This window comes from Strix uralensis, chromosome 1 (genome assembly GCF_047716275.1).
Source record: "Strix uralensis isolate ZFMK-TIS-50842 chromosome 1, bStrUra1, whole genome shotgun sequence".
Lineage (NCBI taxonomy): Eukaryota > Metazoa > Chordata > Aves > Strigiformes > Strigidae > Strix > Strix uralensis.
The window spans coordinates 79,915,486-79,937,301 of NC_133972.1; the positions used below are offsets into that span (position 1 = coordinate 79,915,486).

The 21,816-nt window shown below is 41.5% G+C and overlaps 1 protein-coding gene across 2 annotated transcripts in view; it reads left to right on the forward strand.

Moving 5' to 3' along the window:
* Positions 1-21,816, forward strand: part of F13A1 (coagulation factor XIII A chain) — a 124,563-nt gene that overhangs the window by 24,550 nt on the left and 78,197 nt on the right. The window contains exon 1 of one of the 2 annotated variants that reach the window (XM_074872459.1): positions 10,720-10,836. The exons of the other annotated variant lie outside the window; for it this stretch is intronic. The gene's annotated coding sequence lies outside the window, so the exon portion shown is untranslated. Of the gene's footprint in view, positions 1-10,719; positions 10,837-21,816 lie in introns of those variants that run through there. 2 annotated transcript variants of the gene reach the window in all.

Sequence of the window (21,816 nt, forward strand, 5' to 3'; positions counted from 1 at the left end):
CATAGACTAATGACATCTGGGAAAATCTGTGGCTTGTAGCAGAGTGGTAAGCAGATAGCCACAGCCCTGGAGATCAGGAAGGAATTTATGACATATAAGTGGAATCATAATACGGTATTTAAAATTACATGTTCATCCTGCGGTAAAAGAGGGATGTTTCAGTACTGTGCTAAAGAATTACTCCCACTTTTCCTGCTGTAGAGTTACCTGTAAATCAGCACTTTCTTATTTCTGTGTGTCTTTTGAAATTTGTCTGTTCAGAACATCCTGCAGTTGGAAAATCACAGGTGTGCTTGCAACCCTCCGGATGAGACAGAGTGATTCAAAGGCCCTTCTTCGACTGTCATGGGAAATGGAGAACCAGCCTTCAGGTGTAAACTGGAGAGGACTTTGCTGCCAGCAAGACATCCTTTGAGGTAGTTGCAGCTCAAAAGATTGTTGAAATGAGCAGAGCCAGAGTTTGACTACAAGCCAAGAAAAAGAGTACCTCAGGTCAGTTAATCTACCACGTTGCATGTGGGGAATCTATGATATGACACTGTCTCTACCTGCTCTGAAATAGCATAATTGAAGGGATACAGTCTTCAAACGTATCCTTGCCTGAATGGTGGCTGTTAAGGACTTGCTAGACACCACTGATGTAGGACTCGGGAAACTACCCCAGAAAAACCATGAAACTGCTGAGAGAAATACTCACGTAGCAGCTTGCAGAGCTCACAGGAGGACTCTTAGGGGAGGGATAGGAAAAGTATGGAGAAGGAGACCAAGCTGTTCAAAGGTATGAAACAACTTCTGTACAAGCAGCAGCTGAATAGAGTTGGACTCTTCATCCTGTTAGTGATGGAGTGCCATGACAGAGACTGATAAAATCAAGAGTCTGAGCTGCTTGGTAACTTGAAAGTGACTTCTGATGTTTTTATTATTCTTAGTTGACCTTTAGACACCTCAAAATCTGAGCAAACCTCCTGTGCTTTATACACAGTTTGCTTGACATGTCTCGGTCATGAGGCTGAGGACACTTATTTTGCAGACACTTATAAAATCATGTTGGGAGGGCATGCAGGAAGCAGAAATATTCAAAACTAAATGGATAATGGACCTTGGAATAACAAGCATTGAAAGGGGTGAACTGAAATCACGGGCAACACATTCACCATCATCTCTCCATTTTGAAGAGAATTTGAATGCCAAAGTGGTGATATTTCACTACTCTGATGATGTGACAAAAAAAGTAGAGAGAACTGTAACTATTGGAAGAGGAAATATTATGTAAGTTAAAAAAAAAAAGAAAAATTTTCTCACTTTCTTGGAAATGATCCCCTCTGTCTTTTCCCCACTTTCATAACACACACACACACTCACACCTATGCAGTCTCTTTCCCCAAAATCCTAAAGGGCAAAGCCCTCAATGGGTGATGAAGAAATTAAGAAGCCTTATCCCAGCTGCACAAGAGGATATTAGCTGATGTTAAAGTTCTTGTTTGGCATCCCAGCAAGGGTACAGAGTTGATTTATTTCTGGAAGATATCTCTGTGTTTTTCCTTTAACCTCTTCTGACTTCTGAGAACTCTTGCGTAGTTGCTCACTTCACAAATCTCTAGCTGTACCAGAAAAATTCGTTGCCCTGAGGTCAAGGTTCAGTTGTGTTGTGTCATTGTTGAAGCCTTGTTCTCATTTCTGGTTCTGGCAGGCTGGCTACCTGGCTTCAACAAAGGTGATCTGTGTGAACTCCAGTCCAGATCTGAAGACATAAGCAGAAAATTCACAATGGTGAAACTGGATCAGTTGAATGCAAATCTGAACATTGTAAATACATGCCCGTAGCTTCTTCCACAGATTTTGGAGACGTTGTAGAAATTTCCACTGAAAATTTCAGCTGATTCATAAAGGTTACTGCTGTGCTTAACCAGGTTTGGAGTGGGTCTGCTGGCTGGATTTGTTGATCCCTTGAGCAATAAGTCTTGCAGTAGAAACAAGCAGAGAGATTCTAATGGAATTTCCACCTAGAAGATTTTATTTGAGAATAACCTAGGGAGATGTGCACAGCTATGGAGAGCCTGATCTTACAAACAGCCTACTGCCTGATTCCTTCCATTGTATTTGATGACACCCAGCTCTTTGTGTGATCAGGTAGTCATGGATTTCTTCATGTCAGTAAGAGACAGAACCAGCTAAAACTTTCCTCTAGAAGCAGTCATGTAGCTCAGAGGCTAGAATTAATCCCTTAATAACTGATGATCCAAATGAAGTCAGTCTTTCAATACTGTTGTTGCTGATCCTGTGTTGGTGAAATAAGCATTTGCTCTGAATGAAATGACTCAACTCCTTCCAGCCAAAAAATCTGAGCTCTGAACTGAGCTCTGCCTGCCTCCAACATGCAAGGGTTGTCATGGTGTCTCAGAGGACCCAGGGAGAAGGTAGAGAGAACCAAATAATTTGGCAGTAAGGAAACTGTTCTTTTATCACAAGGTTTACCTTAGCACTCTAGAACAAGCTCTGTCTGTCTGATGAATAGTTGACTTCTAGTTTAAGAGTTAGAGGCATGTTCATGTGTATTTTATTAAACTTCTTTTAAATATAAAGCAATTTATATTTCCAGTGTAGAGAGAGTCAGAGATGGTGTGTTGCTTATGAGACACATTTGTCCCAAGTCTCACCCTTGCGGCATGTTAATCTCATCTGGATTGAATTCATGTGGACTTTTCTCAGAGTACTGGACCACATCACACTGAAATGGCAACAGCTGGAATTATACCTGATTTTTATCAAGTATATTTGAATGATCTTTCTTACTTTGGCAAACAGTATCGTTGCCCCTTGTCAATCCTTCCAAAAGCAGTTTCTCCTATTGAGGTTTCATGAATCTTTTAACCGAAAATTCAGCTAGGCCAAATTTTTACTCAGCTTTCATTTGAAAAAAACATGCCACAGAAATGTCTTTGAGAATTTGTGTAAGCGAGAGCTCAGGAAAAATGTAAACTGAAAGATTTAATCTGCTTGAAGAGTTATGGAAAACTGCATCTTTCAGTTGTCCCATCCCTGTGTTATCACTGGTTTCCCCAAATTGATAGTGTTGAGGGTTTTTTTGCATGTTTGTTGTTTGAACTCTGCTAATCTTCCCTGAATTCCTTCATAGGCTGAGTATCAAGCTGAAACTTCTCCCATTTAATACCCTTTACTTCTACACTACTGCTGATGTTACTGACCTTGTCTCTCATTAAATACCCTGTGTTGGGCAACATTTCCTTCCTCTTCTTGGGTGCTGTATTTGTAAGTTTCTTCTGGGCATTAGAGTCCTATTGAAGGGCTGGCTGGTGAGAAGCCACTGAAGAGTGTGTCCCTCCATGACCTCGTAGCTCTTGAGTCATCTGTACTTTTTGCTTGGTGGCTCCAATTAGGGTATGCGACAGCTTTTTCTTTTTTTTTCCATGTGTGCAGCAAGGACTTGCAGACTTGTGAAATAGGTGACACCCATTAGGATAGGAAGGTGTCCAGCTCTTATTGGGTGCTCCACTCAGGGTGCCCTCAGCTCCTGAGGCACGCTGAGCACCATCACATGGGCATTTCTCCAGAGGGCCCTGAAAAAGAAACCAAGACATGGCCACTCTGTGTTAGTCACCACCCATGCATTCATATGTGGTCTATATGGAAAGAGTATTGATGCTGGAGTACTTTTGTCCTGTGGGTGTATGTGCATGCAAATATACCCAGTCACTCAGGGACTGCATGGTGATGCAGTTGGTGTAGGATTATGTGTATTATTTGGGCAGTGGCTTTCCCAGTTGTATGGCTTATAAGCTTTGTGGATTTTCTTAGAACATAGCTCAGTAGAAGTAATCGAGAACTATTTTAGAGAGATTTGTAAAATATGTTGGAACTGTTTTTATCTGTTCATAAAGACAAATGCTTTAATTAAAAGTTATGATTTTTAGAGTCAAAAAGTGACCATAAAATCCCAGAAAAAGACAAATAACCTCATGATGCTAAATGAAAGCCTCAGGACTTTCCAGGCTTCAACTAAGTCCTTGCTGCTCCCTGGAAAAACTGAAAATTCCCCATATACTTTGTCACATAGCTCTTATTTCAGTGTTGGTAGGATGGGAGAAGAGGAAACGATGAAAAAGTCCTGATTCTTGGGCTGTAAGGTAGGCAGCTCATTTAGAGCAAGAAGAAGAGAAGCTTTATCAGGTTGATTTATAAACTGCTGCTATTTGGAGTTACCTGTAGAATTGGGATGTGTTATCCTATAAATTGCAGAGAGATGGATGACTAGATAGAGGACAGGGGAAGCCTCAGAAGAGATTCACTTATTAAAAATCTGTACGATTTATTGTGTAGTGATCCCAGCTAACCCAATGGACATCACCTTCGCATGGTATCAAGGGTCATGTAATATACACCTAAAAGGTTCCTGCAAATCTGCGAGGGACTGTTACTGGCCATTTTCTCCTCTGATTTACAAACATTTGCCCAAGAAAAGGAAGTAAAGCTCTGTTAAATGAAGTCTTTTTATCTGTGGCAAAATATTTTAAGAAAACATGTTTGGGGCAAATGCTGTTCTAAATCTCCCTGGGTTATTTTCTTTCTTCTTTTGTGAGATGACTTTATTATCTTCCTGGGTTTTTTATCAGTATAATGGTTGTGGTTGGTGTGAGGGAAGGGTCTTATCGTTAATATTTTACTCTGGCAAAGATCAGATCAATACATTGTGCTCTCTTTTTAAAATTTAATTTCATATAGGCTGCTTCTTTTCCAGGGTTGGCAGTTTCGTCCACAACATTTCTGTCCACAGGTCTTTGAAACTGATATGAATTTGTCTTGCTCAACTTGTGACTTAATATTGATGTTGTGACTTGGAACAGGAGCAGCAGGAGATGGCAAGACGACGTGTCAAACCTTTTTTTTTGCTGTGCAGCCTTTTTTGGCCTGTGAGTCTCAGCTCGTGAAATTATGTGGACTCAGGCTTGAGCCTGTCTTGTCAGAAAGCTGTAACCTTCCTGCACCTCCTCATCACCTCCAAGAATATTCAGGAAGAAACGCAAGTAGGGAAAGAGAGTAAGGAATTTTTGAACGGCACAAACATGCATCCTATTTTCACTGCCTTTTGGTGAAAAGTGTGTGTCTGACTGCTATTTCTAAGTTCATAATACTTTTTTCCATTAAATAATGGTCTGAACTGTGTTACAGAAAATCCCTTTTCCTGATGCCTGCTTGTACATATATGTGGTGGAAAACTTTCTGTTGTAGTGTTCAAGTATCAAAATTAAATGTTTCGCAGAAATATGTATTGGCTCCATTGACATTTTCATTTCAGATATATTATATTCCATTATGTAAAAGTCAAAAAGATAATGATTTTATCCAAACAGTCCTTTTGGGCTTTCCAAAAAGCATTTGGGCATTCCAAAAGGATTTTGTTTCATGAAATATTTGGAAGTTTTGACTTTGAAAAGCTGTTTTTAAAAGGGTTTTGGGTTTTTTCTTGAATCAAATCTAGATGTTGGTATCTTGGAATTCATTGCATGATGGAAAATTCATCTTTTAAATAGCTATATTTGTAATGAGGAAATTTCCCATCTCCTTTTCATAAGAATAATAGTGCTCCCTTCAGTGAAGTAGCTAAATTCCACTCTGCGACTTTCAGGCTGTAAGAAGTATTAGTTGAATGTGATGTTGTTCTTTGCTACTTGACCTATGATTACGCATAGTCAAACAATGGTGTTGTTTTGCCCTGGAGTTGCATGCATTTTAATTCCAGATTAAATGAGTCATTCTACATGGTGACACACAAATGTTTGTGTTCTATAGGTGTTAATAATACTGGTATACTAAAATGCAGAGCTGTGTAATTATGTGCATTTATCCTGCACCATTAAATACCTAATTTCTACTCAGTCTGAAACCTCCTAATTCTCTCAAGAATCCCCAAATGTCCAGAGTAAGAGCTAGAAACGGAAGTGTAATACTGTTGAACAGCAGAGATTACCAGCACTACAACATGCTGTACAGCTTTTATTTCACACTGGAAGGCTCTGAAATTAAAACTTGTTTTAGCTCATTTTTTTATGATCTCCCTCTTGCCTCTTCTAAGATCTGTAGAGTTGGTACAAGCAGCATGTCACAGAAATCATCCCAATAAAACAGAAGTGATACTCTAAAAAACTTTCTTAACTTAGTTCTTCCAGTTACATATCTGGAATGTGCATGTAAATTGGGGTGCAGCAGCTTAAAAACTTTGATGGCAATTGTTTGGGGTGCCCTTCCTAATGCACTCCTGGTGAGAAACAGGATCAGATATCATAACTTGATTGCCAATAACATTTTTCGGAGATTCTTGGTCTTGGGGACCACTACCGGCATGATGCAATGACAACCCTCTGGCGCTCTACATTGTGCTACAAGAAGAAGGGATACAGTGGGTTTCCCTTTTGTTGGGAGCATACCACTGAAGAGAATTCCACTGTGAAAAAAACTGAGAATTGATGCTTTCTACAACTCCAAGCAGTGTGGCTGAAGGGATTGGAAAGCTCTCAGGAATGTAGGTCTTGAGAGTTTTTGTGGTTTTTCATCACAAAGAACAGCTTTGTAGCTTTTGGAGGATGACCTGCATGCAAGCAGATGTCACAAACTGGCAAATGTTTGCCTGTGACCTTCCTAGCTAAACCTCAGGCTGGGCTTCTGCCTGTGCTTCTGAAATGGACTCTGCTGGAAGAAAAGCCAAAGGACTCTTCTTGTTTACCTGATTTTTATTTCCTTTTGCTGTTTTTATCATATGAGGATCTTTCACACAGATTGCGCTGCCTGTTGCACCTTGGTGTAGCAGGAAGACCAAGACAGGTCTCAGATGTAGGCTGCTGCTCATTTTGTGCCTTGCTCTCCTCAGAGCTCTGAGAAGCTGCCCAAGAATGCCCAAAGAATGTCTGTGGCTTCATCCATGTGAGAACCTGTATTGTGTAGAGAAGCAGATGAGATTTTAAATAAATGAAGTAAGTATGGGAAATGATTGTTATATTTTAGCTTCTGAAGACCATAAAGGTAAGATCAAGATGCAAGAATCAACAGTTTTAAAATATTTATACTCTAAATGAGCACAGGTATTTGTGTGCTGAAAGGAACCAGAAACTATTATGTTTGTTGATATTTCAAATATCCTTTGTAAGGATATAAAATACTTAACTGGAATGGACCCTGATCATTGACTGTCATTGACTTCCCTGGAAGCAGGTTTGGGCTTGTGATCCAGAACAGTTATGCAAGGTGGGCTTTTAATCCAGGGATAAACTGCAAATTTATCAATTTCTTAGTTTCTCTTTTCCTTTCTTTTTTTTTTTTTTTCCTATGGATAGACTCTCCCTCCCACCTCTGGCAACATTAGGAGCCCACTAAGGGCTGGTCCTTTCAAGTCTTCTAGTAAACACAGGAGTTGCTCACTAGAAATCCCCTTCCCCATCTATCCTTCCTAGTGAATCACAGGCAGCACTCCAGTAGGAAATACCTCACTCTTCTCGATCAAGTGGGATCCCATTGTTCTCATGCATGTGGCCAGCCTCTGCCCTTTGCTTTACTGTTGCCTGCCACAGCACATCTGTGAGGTGCACAAGGGTGGCCTTTCTTTTGTTCACATTATGAGTGATTTTTCTAACAACCATGTATGGTAACTCAGCCTGGCATTGGTTCGTTATTTCACTACTTAGTCTGTCCCTGCCAGTATGGATAGTCTAACAACATATTTTGGTGATCTGTCATACGGATTCTTTTTCATGTTTGCTCAGCAGGGTAGGCATTTATTGATTTGTTTGGGGTTTGTCACAACAACCGGGAAAAATATTTTGAACAGTATTTTGGACAATGTCTGCCTGAAAAGCTGTACAAATTGGCAAGGGGAATTAAGAGACCTGAAATAACTTTTAACTCCATTATCAGGATATATCCTAAACTGAAGGAATATCTGTTTAGATAGACTTGTGAAATCAGGAGAGGAGTTTGTATTCTTTTGTGTTTATAAGTAGGACTTGCTGTCAATAAAGATATGCAGTCTCTGGCTTGACAGTGCATTGCTTAGGTTAGATTCAAAAGGAATGACATAAAGGAAAAATGACACTATAGATATGGACATCAGTAAAGTATTCAAGATTCCCATTTACATGCCTTGTAAGAATAGGAGTCCTAATGATAATGAGCAGAGAGAGAAGAATTGAGGTGAGAAGGAAAGTATATATGAGACTATTAAGGAGAAGCAGGCTTGGAAAAGGTGAATTTTGTTGATTTACAAGAGAGACAATATTTTCACTGAATGAAGATAACATATAATTTGGTTTTGGTTGTTTTGAAGATTGAGGATCAATCTAGATTTGTCTCTATTAATGTTATGTTTTTGTAAGAATATCTGGAGATTTCTTTCTTATAATAGGCACTCTGTATTACTTGGAAAATGATCAAGAAAGGATTTCCTGCATACAGAAAACACTTTCCAAACTCAAGGTTCACTTGGCAAGGAGAGGGAATCAACTGGTGCTGTAATGACCTCCCGATTCTGAAAAAAAATTGGAAGGGCACGGTGAACAAAGAAAGAAGTGTTCATAAATCCAAGGTGTCCTTGAGGAAAACAAGGCTTCTAAGGCTTAGAAGATAAAGCAGCAAGCTCTGAGACTCATGAGGGCAGAAATTAATGGCAAACAGGAAAAGAATTAAAAGGCTTCAATCGTTAGTAGTTTCAAAGAAACCATTTCCTTTGTTTTCCTTGCCTTAAAGGGAGGTTGATGTGGATCCTGAAGAACTAGGTTTAACCTTGATGCAGTCTAAAAAGAAGTTTGAAAAAAACATTTGTGGCTGTTGACCCAAAAGATAACCTAACACTGAACATGGTGTTGTGCAGAACTGCTATCAGCCCCACAGACCAGTGCTGAGTATGCCCTTATGGTCTTCACAACCTCCTGGGGACACCAGAAATCACCATCTCCACCCCTCAACTTGGAAGTGATAATGGAAAGGACAGGACAACTGGGCTTCCAGAGGAGTGAGGCTCTCAAGGAGTCAGTCAGTCTTTGTCTTTAGGATCTTTATTATTTGTGCTCTAAGGGTGGCACTGCTGAACTGTAGCCATCTGAATGTTCAGCTTCTCATCTTAGAGCTTGCTACCTGATCTCCTGCTCTCTATAAGGTGATGCATTCCTCCCCTCTCTGGCACACCTGAATACAGTGGGATGAACAGCCCTCTGGAGATGTCTCTCACCATTTACTGCAGAGAAAGCATAGACAACTGATTTGATTTAGGCTATATCAGACTCCTAGCTGGCTGTGGTGAGAGGAGAAGTATCCAACCCTAGCCCTGGGGCTACATCTGAGTATGACAAAGAAATTTAAAAAAAGAGTAAGGGCTACAGTGAAGGTAGTTGAGAAGAAGCTAAGTGGAAGTAAAGACAACAAATCCTTACTGCAGGCTCTGTAAGGTAAATTGTGATGTGTGGATGTGACTGGGTTAATGGCACTTGTGATACCATTGCCTACTGAAGCCTGGAAATCCCAGAGGACAGGGATACAACTGGTGCAAGAATTACTCAAGAGGCTAGCAGAGAAAGATATGAATGGCCACCACATCTCATTCCCTGGTGTCACTAGCTGTGGTGAGCTCCCGGATGGGTGTCTCCGAGAAAGGACAGTTGTGGACAAAGAGAAGACAGAGATCTGTGCTGACCAGGGGGATGGACAGGATGAGAGATGGCAGGGTGAGGAAGTGTTCAGTGAAGTCACGGGAGGAAAAGGGTCTAGCCTTCCTGAAGAAGCTTTCTTCCAGTAGGGAAGTTTATGTATATCCAGCTGAGGGGAACCATGTTTATGTCTTGTATCGGGCCCCCAGAGTGACTTCATGAAAGAGAGAGACAAGATATCAAGGATATTTTCAGAACGATGTGGTGTTAAGATCTGGGTTATTGGGCTGAGGTCCAAAGAGCTCAGCAGCCCCAGGAGAAAGCAGAAGGACTCTGGCTTCAAGTTCCTGCTCTCTTCACAAGGGTTGCAATATGAAGGGAGGATTTCTCCCTGGGAGAAGCAGAATTTGGCTAACCAAGTACCCTGATGCCCTGTTGTGCTGGTTTTGACTGGGGTAGTTAATTTTCTTTATGGTAGCTAGTATGGGGCTAGGCTTTAGATTTGTGCTGGAAACAGTGTTGCTAATACGGGGATGTTTTAGTTATTGCTGAGCAGTGCTTACACAGACTCAAGGCCTCTTCTGCTTCGCACCCTACACCACTAGCGAGTAGGCTGGGGGTGTGCAAGAAGTTAGGAGGGGACACAGCTGGGACAGCTGACCCCAGCTGACCAAAGGGATATTCCATACCATATGGCATTATGCCCAGCATCTCAAGCTGGGGAAAGAAGAAGAAATTGGGGACGTTTGGAGTGATGGTGTTTGTCTTCCCAGGTAACTGTTACGTGTGCTGGAGCCCTGCTTTCCTGGAGATGGCTGAACACATGCCTGCTGATGGGAAGTGGTGAATGAATTCCTTGTTTTGCTTTGCTTGCATGCATGGATTTTGCTTTACTTATTAAACTGTCGTTATCTCAACCCACGAGTTTTCTCACTTTTACTCTTCTGATTCTCTCTCCCCCATCCCACTGGGGAGGAATGAGCAAGTGGCTGTGTGGTGCTTAGTTGTTGGCTGGGGTTAAACCATGACACTTGCTAATTTCTGTCCTTTTTTTGGCCTGTGATCTCTTCAGACAGTTACCACCTGGAACAGGTTGTGCTGACATTTCATTCACTTTCTTTCCATGGAGGTGGAAGATGTGCAAAGTCTATTGAAGAATACATGCATTCCAGAAGTTTAGGTAACCCTTGTGAGTTCTTTGATCTTTTTTTGAATTTCTGAATATATCTACTTTTGCAACCATTCTACAAACTGAGACAAGTGTCTATAATTCTCAACCAGGGACGTGGGGTAGCCACAAGATTTTCACAGAGTTCACACCATATTGAAATAGGCCAGTGGGAGGCTATGTTGGGGATGTCTAGCAGTTTCCATTCTAATTTGGAAACAGCCTCTCAGTATATCTGATTGCTCTGGTCCTAAGATACTGCCTTGGACCAGAACCGAGATGGCTGGTGATCCAACATCAGCTGCATCCATGTGAGTGGAAAAAGTAGATGAGGGTGGTTTGGGCATAGTGATCCCTGAATGCTAATGAAAAGAGAAACATATTTGGCACCATTACAAGTCAGGCACTCTGAGGATTTCAAAATTGTGTCCTTTTTTTATAACAATAATAAATTTGTCAGTTATGTAGGGAAACATTGTGAAAAATGAATGTCTTTTACTGCATTCAGAGCCATTGCTCCAAATTCAGCAACATAACGGCCAATAAAACTTTGAGCTGGGAGGTTGAGTTCTGCATTGCTAAAGCCTTCATTATGTGTGGTTTTAGAAAATGTACACATGTGCCAGAGTGTCTCATTGTTCTTTTGCTGTTTTATTATTTTGTCAGTATGAAGCAGCTCTGATCCCAGATATGAAATGGGCTCTGATCCCAGCTATGAAATGCAAGTTTAGCTTATATTGATCCCACTGTCTGTGTATAGGTCCTTAGCAGCTTTGCACAGGATGCTGTTAAGAGCAGTTAGGTTTTATCTGCAGTCAAACCATACTGTACTCTGTTCTCTATTGAAACAAATTGCATCTCAGTCCAAATGTACTTGATTTCCTTTTTTTTTTTTTTTTTTGCATTGTAAAGGGTTGTAATTAAGATCAGATCCCCCCAATTTTTTTGAAAGCTTAGAGGGAGTCAAGAGTCAACCCACTTGGGCATCCCAAGACAGGGAATGTGACTGTGATTCCCAGAACTGCATTGTTAAATGGTAGTCTCTGCTGTGGGCCTGTAGCATAGCATTCATAGTTTGACCAGACTACTCTTGTCTTTATAGTATAGGACAGATTATTTGTTCAGTGTTAGGCTGAAACTCACCATTAGGTTATCTGTTGCAGTTTCTAGGGTAATGCAGGTTTCCTTCACATCTTTGACAAATTCAGTAACTCCTTGTTTGACAAAAGTTTATATTTGGTCAGGCTGGAATATTATTAGGACCTCTTCTATAACCAGGTTCAGTTTTCAGCACTCAATGAAAGTACTCCATCTCATGAGAAGTTAGCATCTGAATCTGTAGGTACATCACATTACCAGTCTACTTGTTGGTTCTTTAAATGTTGTAAATCTAATTCACAACAACAACACTTCCCATGTAGCGTCTTTTTCTTCCTAACCAGTGTACAGTTTAAAAAATGATATATACACTAGCAGCCTTCATCAGATCCTCAGAGGGATGGTGTTATAGACACAATGACTTCAAACAACATTGAAATACTGCAGCCTTTAGGGTGGGATATGTGAAGACTTTTTGTAGTGTGACCAATGCGATGCTAGGAAAAATGTAACACCTCAGGCTGGAACAAAGCCAATAGACAAGGGCATGTGCTTGCATAAAAACCCTACCCAGAGAAACCACAGAATATTTTAAAATAGAGGAATGATGTGGTACCTAAGAAATGAATGAAGAGATCACTGGTTTAGCATAAAACAGGCAATGTTCTGGCAACACCAAGAGTCTTACAAAAGACTATGAGGACTGTGTATTAATGCAGCATCACTGATATATCTCATCAGCTCCAAACTGAACTCCCTGAGGGACTGTGCTATGTGTTTTCTCAGCACAGACGGATAAATGCTTGATGAAATGATGCTTATAAACAGCACTGAGCCTTTGCAGGAGAGGTGGAGCACAAAGCACATTAAGACCTTACTATCTAAAATGCTATGCTGGAAGGAGGATGGCAGGAGAGTTGGGCATGGGCTGGCTCCCACCATGCTCTGCTCCAAAGGAAACCTTTCGGGGGGGGGCAGCAATGTATTGGCTGTGGGTCCCCTCCATGTGTAAGAAATGCTCAGTGCTGAGAGTACATCTGCCAGAGGATCAGAAAATGGAAATTGTTATTCTCCGCTACCTCTTTGCTATCTCTGGCACCTTGTGTGTAGTACACAGTTTTAGCGCATGCATCTGTCAGGGGCTGTGTAATAGGTGTGCTGAACCAAAAGGGTGTAGAGAGATTTGCTGTTCCCCCTAGTAGGTTACAGCACAGACGTACCACTAGGAATATTCTTCCTCAAATCACCCGACCAGATTTTGTTGCTGGTAGTATACATTTGGAGAAATCCATGGTCTTCAGTACTTGGATTATATACAGGCAATGGTGGGGGATCAGACCCTTCTTTTTATTTAAGATGCTAGAGGCAATTGCAATCAGAGGATTTTAAAGGAGAGAACTGAAATCAGAGGATTACTTTTATTTTAGAGACAGTTATTAAGGTTTTGAATTTGTTCTCTCTGGCTGTCAGATGCAGTCAGGTTTACCATGGTTAATTTTAGACAACTAAAATATAAACTGAATTCACTTAAAATCAGAACCAACTTTCATCCTTTCCCAGCTAGTATGTTTGTAAACAATACAGTATTACAAAACGTAGTTCTAATTGTGTGTTACTCTTTCCACTGTAAGGATGAGCAAGCATTTGCACCCATGGGGAGCAACATTCCATGAAATACATGGTTCCCTGACATCCACATGCTTTTGATAACCCAGTGCTCATTCTCCTCTGTGGCCACGGAACACCTTTTGCTCCTTCTCCTACTGCTAGCCAGCAGGTTACAAACCAAATGTCCCCTTCCAGTTCGCTCTGTGTTTGATGAAACTCTGGTAAGTCCACTCAGGCCAAGTGATGCCAAACATCATCTCTCTCCTTGCCCCCTCATCCCCATACTCCTTTCTGGGGACAAATGCAGGTGCTTAAAGGGCTTCAGTTGCCTGCCACTGTGGCTTGTCATGTTGCACAGCCCCACTCAGGAAACAGCATCTGTAGAACAGTGCCACCAAAGTCCTGTCAGATATTTTTTGGCAAAGAAACAAAGGGGAAGGCTCGATTTGAGTGCGGGAGGTTTAAAGCTTCTGTGTTGGTCTCTAAAGTCTCTAGGGCTAGAGCACTTGAACAGGAGTCTTACGTGGGGTGGGTAGGCTTGGGTCTGCACCACATCAGAGGACTGAGTGATGGGAAGATTGAAGGTCTCAGCTCAGGGCATGCATACTCCGTAGCTCACTTTGGGTGCATTATTTTCTGATGGGAGGTGAAATGTTCAGCCCCTCTTCTTTTCTCTTTTTGGAATTGCTTTGCCCACAGCTAATTTACATCTCAGGCATAAAGTGGTCAAATGAAAAACATAAAGCTTCACTCTAGAGGAGATTAAAATTGAACAGACAAAATACTATAATAAACTGAACAATATTAAAATGTTTTTTAACTTTTTCCAGAAAAATAAGTCTGCAGATCTGTATGACATTGCAGAGATTAGTCTAGAGGGATTTGATCCATCAAACAGAGCAATATAATGACTTTTGATCTTTACTGAAGTGGTGAGAGAATGGAAATAAGAAAAAAAGAAAGCATCACAGAAGGTAGAAATTGTGGAGAATACACCAGGAATTTCTGGCACATTTTAAACTTCAAAAATATGCACGTGTGTGTTGTGAGCTGCTTTGTAATTGTTATAGGACCTGCCTCAAAGTCTGTCAGAAATGTCAGGGGGCCAAGGCGCTCCTTTCTTTTTAGACCAGACTCTGACAGTAGAGCAAACCCAACAGAAAGGTCCCCAGGAGTGTTTTATAGTCATAGCAGCCATACAATACAGAGCTCTGGTGCCATAGGCATCATTCAGGTGTTGCCAGGTATGGTTCAAGTATCCAAAGACTCTCTGAGGTTGGAAATAGCAATAATAAATTTTGTGCTGGAGCAGATATTACCTGTATCTCTGGTACTATGACTAACTTGACAGAAATGCAATCTTCTGCCCAGATGCAGTGCAGATCAAACTTGTCCTGCTGAGCGGTCTGCTGGTGGAGTGACCCAGAACCTGTGGCTGTGTAACCCTTGTGAGAGACTCTGTTTTACCCCTCTCGTCCCAGTATCAAACATCGTAGTTTTACGTCATGTACAGCAGACAGTACAATAGAATGACAGAGTTGATGCTTCCCTACCTGTCACCTGAAAGTTGTCTATCTGGCCTAGGGGTAGTTCCTCAAAGACATGCTTCTTGCATTTCTTATGGCCATACTACACTATATACAGAGAAAGGATTTATTAAAACACAAAGAGAAGAGAAGCAGGAGGGTTGGGGTGAGTCACTAGGATGGGGTAACTTTCTCTTGAAACAATTAGGTTGTGTTATGATCAGATTCTGTCATGGAAAATCAGCCCTGATGAGGACCTTAAGAGATCATTAAACTAACTTCCCTTCTGAAGGCAAGTGCAACTATATCAACATCATCCCTGACAGATGTGTGTTCAACTCCTCCTTAAAGGTATCCAGAGATGGAGGGTTGAAGTTGAGGCCTCAGAGATTAAATAAGCATTAATGAGCTATAGCAATGAGCAGCTGCAATTGCTAGAATTAAGCCTGTATTCTAAGGAGCTGGAAAAATTAATCATGATTTTAAAATACCAGTGTATAGGCTAATTAGCCAAGCCACAAAGCTAACTCAAAATTAAGCTCTGGAGAAAGGTGAGACAATAAATATCCTGGTCTTGGGGGTTTTTTTTGTGGGGTTTTTTTTGGTTGTTTTTTGTTTCAAAATTGAGCTCTCTGTCTTTTATGATACTGATTTGACTAAAGATATGTAAACATCTTAATACATCTTTTGGTGGAGGGGAAGGAGGGATAAATGTAGTCAGAATTGAAGGCATTCACTCTGGTTTTAACTGCAAGTTACCTTCTGCCTTCATTTCACATGAGGTGGAGGTGAGCAGGTGGTGTGTGGTAAAGCAGCAACTAGTTAAGACTCTCCAACTTCTTACCTGCCTTGATTTAGGAGCTGCTAAGCAAACCTCTATGGTTTTGCAAAAACTGCTGCTGAAAATACGTATTTATTACTACCAAGTTTATCTGGTTTAAATATCTGGCCAACTGTTTTTGTATCTTTTGGGCGTACTATGGCCTTCTTTTAGCATCCTTTCTCTCCAAAATTGCTGAGGGATGCATGGGGAAAATCTTCTGAACAGTAGTCTTGACTTCAGAATTGGGTCATGAGTTATTGTCTGCGAATTTGGTCCTTAAAACTAAACTGTCAGCAGGAATCATTGAAATTGCTAGGAAATACACTGTTAAAAAATTCAGCTTGTTTTTACCTGCACAACTTCTTACCAAGCTCTGTGGGGATTTGATTCCAAGCCCAGTGCAGCCAAAGGAGACCGCTGTACTTCAGCAAGGCTGGGATTTGGACATAAGTTAGGCTTGCTTTATAGCACAGACTTAATTCTGTCACATACCTTTATCTCTCTCTGATTTTTTTCTCCAGAACCAGTGTAGTTACAGGGTTTTCAGCTGAGTGCATCCTTTACAGATATAAATCCCTTTTCTAAAATGGGAAAAAGAGAAGTATATTGTGACTGACAGCTCAATCTGAGCTTTGCATCTAAGCAAAACCCCAGTCCGCGTGCGAGGCAGGAAGTGAATTGCAGACCTTCAGAAATAGCACAGAAACCTACATTCTGCTTGCAAATGCACTGTTCATAGCTCCCTCAGGGGCTATAGCTCAGCCCCCTGCAACAAAGGCAGCAATCTGGGTGTGGAGTAAGATGTAAAAAGCTATGTTATGATATACACTCACAATAAGGCTGCCTTACAGCAGGTAGGAAATCTTCTAATTGCTTGGAGTATGTGTTGGAAGGTTGCCTTAATGTGGAGAGTTTGCATGGAAATGGAGCGGAGTGTGGCAGAGCGGGACGTTGAAGGTTCAATCTGATCCCATGAAGCTGCAGTTAGGTCAGGCTTGGTGCACACTGAGGGGAAGCGAGCCAGAATCCAGCACCTTTGGCTGAGCATGCAAAGCTAGACCTAGCATTTACCACTCATGAGAGGTGTCAAAGTAGCTCTAGGCGGGCTGGCCTCCATCAGAGTCTGCTTTGCTTTGGTTTTGTCTCTCTTACAACAGGACTGGATTTAAACTACAGTGGGTCTGTGGACTGAAATCTGACTGTTTTAAAATGACCTGGAAAAGAGGTTCAGCTGACCCTGCATTCTTTGCAGAATTCTGTCATATCTATAAGGCACAGTGTGGGCAAGAATACACACGTACACAATATGCATAAATGTATGCCCGCAGTTTACTCTGGTAGTGGTGGCATCACAGTATGGGACAGTGCAAGGTGGGAAAGGATTTGAAGGGCTGGTAGGGAGCTGTGTCCTAATTCTACTAGTGCAGCACAGGTTGTTTTTTTGCACCTCTGATGTAGTTTGCTGCATCAACAGGCTGCTGAATCTACCAGCATCTATCCAGGGAGTGTTAAGACCACAGAGGATTGAATTGCTTTTTTGGAAGGCGTGAGTTTCTAGCACTTACTGAAAACTTGCAGAAGAAATCCTAAAAATCCTGAAATTTCTAGAGAAAGCAGTGAGAAACAAAAGACGTAGGCACATTCATGCTGTGATATTCTGTCATCATGTTTAATGCAGTTCCTAGTAAACGTGTGTGTGTGTCTGTGTGTAAATAAATACATATACATCTGTTTGTTAAGTAGTTTCTCTATTCATGATTCTAGGAGTTTTTCTTATTAAAATGAAGAAAATATATGGTTTCATATCACCTATATTTGCAATCCCATTGTAAAAGAAAAGTTTTGTGGTAGCTTCTGTTAGTGCATCTCAAGAACAAATATCTGAATCTGGTTTATTCAGACACAACAAACACTTTTGGTTGCAATGATGGAAGTTATAAAACATTTTGGAATGTCACTTTTTATTTGCCTGAATGTAAAAAAACCAAGCCCCTTGTTCATTCCCACCTCAAACAATAGTGATCTGGAAATTGTTTTAAATGCTGGAAAACACCCATAGGAAACACAAAATGGAGAAACAGAATTATCAGCTTTCCCGAATGATTAATCCCGGATTTCAAACTAGACAAACAAAATTTCATCTCAAACAATAATTTTCAGAAAATCACAACTAAATGAGAGGCCAGCTTTCCACTGGTCTAGTTGAGTTTATTTTCATCTATACTGTATGGCATCCTTTTCCGTGATTAATCCCATGGGAGAAATCGATGTGAAGCACGTTATGGCAAAGCGGTCTAATGAAAGTAGCTTTGCAGCTTTAAAAACGCAGCCGTTCCCAGGACGCTCAGGTTTGCTGGAGTGAAGGGAAGGAGATAAGCGCAGGATGCTTGAGGGCTGGACATCCAGCCCCCATCAGCACCTCCTTGTGTGCTGTGCACTACTGTCAAGCAACAGCAGATCTATAGGTTTGGGGGGGTGGTGCTACCACCCTTACTGTGGTAGAGCCATGCAAGGATATGTCTACAGCCCAGGCTACAAATGGGAATAACTTGCCATCGGCCATTTCCATCAGTAGGAGAAGTTCTGCATTTCTTTTTGTACTGTGCTAAGTTTTCTCTGCCAACAGCTTCATTGATCAAGGTATAAATGAGGGTAGGGAGCTGACATTTGCTGTCCTCTCTGCAGAGAGAGGAATGCTGGCTCTGCAACCTCATGAATGAAGGAAAAAAATGAAATCGCCTTGCTCCCCTTCTGCAGAGCAGTCATTAACCTCACTAACAGGGAGGGAGGCAGCTTTTTTAAACCCCATGCCTGGGGGATTACACATGAAACTACTCTTAATGTCTGTGTTGATGTTTCTGAGTATGTACCCTCCTGAAAACATAACCCAGGCAAGCAGAGGTTCCAACTGTGCAGATTTATCCCAAGGGAATGGAGGAGAACAGGGATTACAAAACAAAGGCTAAAACCAGCCCTGTTTATGATAAAGGCATATCTACACATTTTCATTTGTAAATGTGAATTTCAAGGAATAGATATATATATATAAAACAGTGTGAAAAATAAAAGGCTATTCACCAGAGTTTTAATATTGTGCCTTAGTAAAATGACACTTTTCAGAGCCAGTCATGACTTTAAGCCAGATCATGGCTAAAAATATTAAGGGAAGGATCACCACAGCAACAATCACATTGCTCCCCTTCTGTGGAGGAAATGGAAAAACACTCAAACTTTGCCAACCTGAATAAATTATCCAGATTATCAGAACTGTAAGGCAAGCTGTATGTAATCAACTCTGCGTATGTGTATGCCTGTGAGTGTGCACACATGTGTTAACTGGATTGCAGCCCGTTAAATACACATGTCAAAGGGAAGACCTCTGAAAACATGCTCAAGAGAAAAAAATTGCTATGTTTGTACCTTAATTGGCTAGCAGATACCATACACAGTATGGTGCTTGCAGCAGTGCTGGGGGACTCCAGCCCAGCTGCTGGACTGGGCTCTTGTGCCTGTGATGGCCTGGAGATGGGATGGAGGACACCGGTGCTCTCTTGGTCTTGCTTCAGCGTGAACCTGGGAAATGACTAGTCTGCTCACCTCAACTTGGGAGCACAGACGCACTCTTACTCCAGTCTGGCAGTTGTTTTTATGTGTTGGGTGCAGTTTGCTTTGCCAAAGAAAATCATCTTGTTTGCCAAGGAGGAAAGAGCAGGGGTGGAAGGGTGGAGGGTAGGTGCGATATTGTTACTGCTTGGCTTTAAGCACCTTGTGCAGGAATCTGCACTGAAAACCTTGTCTTACCAGGCTGCCCATGTGGTCAGTGGAGAGAGGCTGGCTTTTTTAGAAGCAGCACAAGAAAAGGACATGACTTAGAATAGTGGTAATGATGTCAAGATCTTTGGCAAATTCGTGATGCATCAAAGACTCCAAAATACTGTTAGGGAAGCCCAAAAGCACATGGCTTTTGAGCACAGGAAGACAAGGTTAGGCTTGGAGTGCAAAGGTTGTGTGTTCCCTTTCCTGCTTCTCTTGTCGTTAGGAAGAACACTTGTTTAGCTGTTTGTTGGTCCAGTACTAAACCCTGGATTGTCAGCCAGCCAGTGGATTGCCATTGTTTTCTGGCTTGGATTTCTATCTAGAATCGTCCCTCAGTTTTTCTGGGACCACACATATTAAATAATTGTGATTGGTTTATGTCTTTAGCCTTTTGTACTTTCCAGGCTCACAGATGTTTTGCAAAGGAAGTACGTGCTACTGCTGAACAAATTTGAGCCTACTGATAACAGACTTGCTTTTCTTTATTTTCTTTTATGCAGGCCAGTGCAGACTTGGGCTCAGCTAGATGAGCTAAGTAGTGCCACTGGTATCCTGGCCATACTTGGAGTATCTACCAAATGATGGGTCCAGTGTATACTGTGAGGTTGGTGCAGACTGAATTCCAGTAATCACCCATACCTGATGGTAATGTGGCTGGAAAATGGTTAAAATGGCTGCTGTGAGAAGTGTATGGGGCTTTCTCCTGACTTGCTGTACATGCCGTTCAGGGCCCTCAGGTGCCACTGGCAGAGGAGTACATGAGCAAGCAGGAGGTTTCAGTGTGATCGCTGCTGCAGAGCCTCTCTGGCTTTCACTGCCATTACCTCCAGCTTGTTGTAAAAAGGAGTTTATGACAAAACTGGTTGCTCTGCAATATGCTGCTTTTCAATTTTCAAAGTGCAAATTTTAAAATTTGTTTGCCGGTTCATTTGAAGAACCCTATGGGCCCATTCACCCCTTGTTCTCTCTTCTGTCCTTTGATACTTTGCCACCTTGCTGTGCCCACTGTGGCTCCAAGGATGACATTCTGCTGAACTGCAGAGCCTTGCCACATGGCATGTACTTTTGGGCAGCATTTTGTGCTAGCTGGCAGTGACACTGAACCATTGCAGTGGGGAAAATCTAGCAGTGGCAGCTGGAGCTAATGAATCCTACATCACCCTGGAACAGGGACGGGAATCCCAGAGTTCAGGGGGTTTTCATGGAGATCTGCTGCAATCTTGATGGGTGAGTGACTGAAGGAGATGAAAGCACATCTGGATGGGCTAAAGAATACATATGCATTGGATTTTTTTTGCGTTATATTTAATTCAGTGCTTGCACATTAGGGGTTTTTTTTCCCATCTCTTTTTAAGGATCACTTGTTTTTCTGGGTAAGGACAGATGTGAGTGGTATACATATGGTTAGATGAATGTCTACTATGATTCTGTTATTGTGTGCTGGACCTTTAAAAATAAAGTGTTCCCCAGGCTGTAGTCTAGAAGGGATTGCTATGTATCAATGCAAGATGGCCCTTACAGTGAGTTACACTCTTGTTTCTCTCTCGTGTAGTTGTTATTTCTCTCCTTGTTTGTTTGATTTAATTTGAAACAAAAGCTATTCTGGTTGTAGGCAATTTTGATTTAGGTGTTCAGGAAATGGAACTGGATTAGGTCTGTGGAAAACATCACTGAGGAAATCCTGCAAGAACAACACATTGCTTCACCCACTATCCCATAAAAGCCAGGTCTGGTCAGGATGTTTCCTCTGTACCGCCCCAACCTACCTGTTAGGAGGACAGATTCTGAACTAGATGATAATCCATGCCGATTTTCCTCCCCCTTCAAACTCCCTCCAAACTAAGGTCCATATATTATAACCAACACCCTGATCTAGAAAGCTGAACAGATTCGTAGCTGCAAATCTTGTATATCTGGGTTCATGATAATGAGATAATATCTAAGAAGCCACCAATCTCTTTCATCCAGATCTACTGGATGAAAGTCTCAAATATCAGGGATATATCAAGACCAACTGTGGGTCAGATGCTTCTATTGAGTATGTATTTTTGTCACAGAATCATCTTGTTTGCATTATAGTTTGGGAACAAGAGACTCAGCAGGCTCTAAGCTGAACTTGGCCTCACAGAG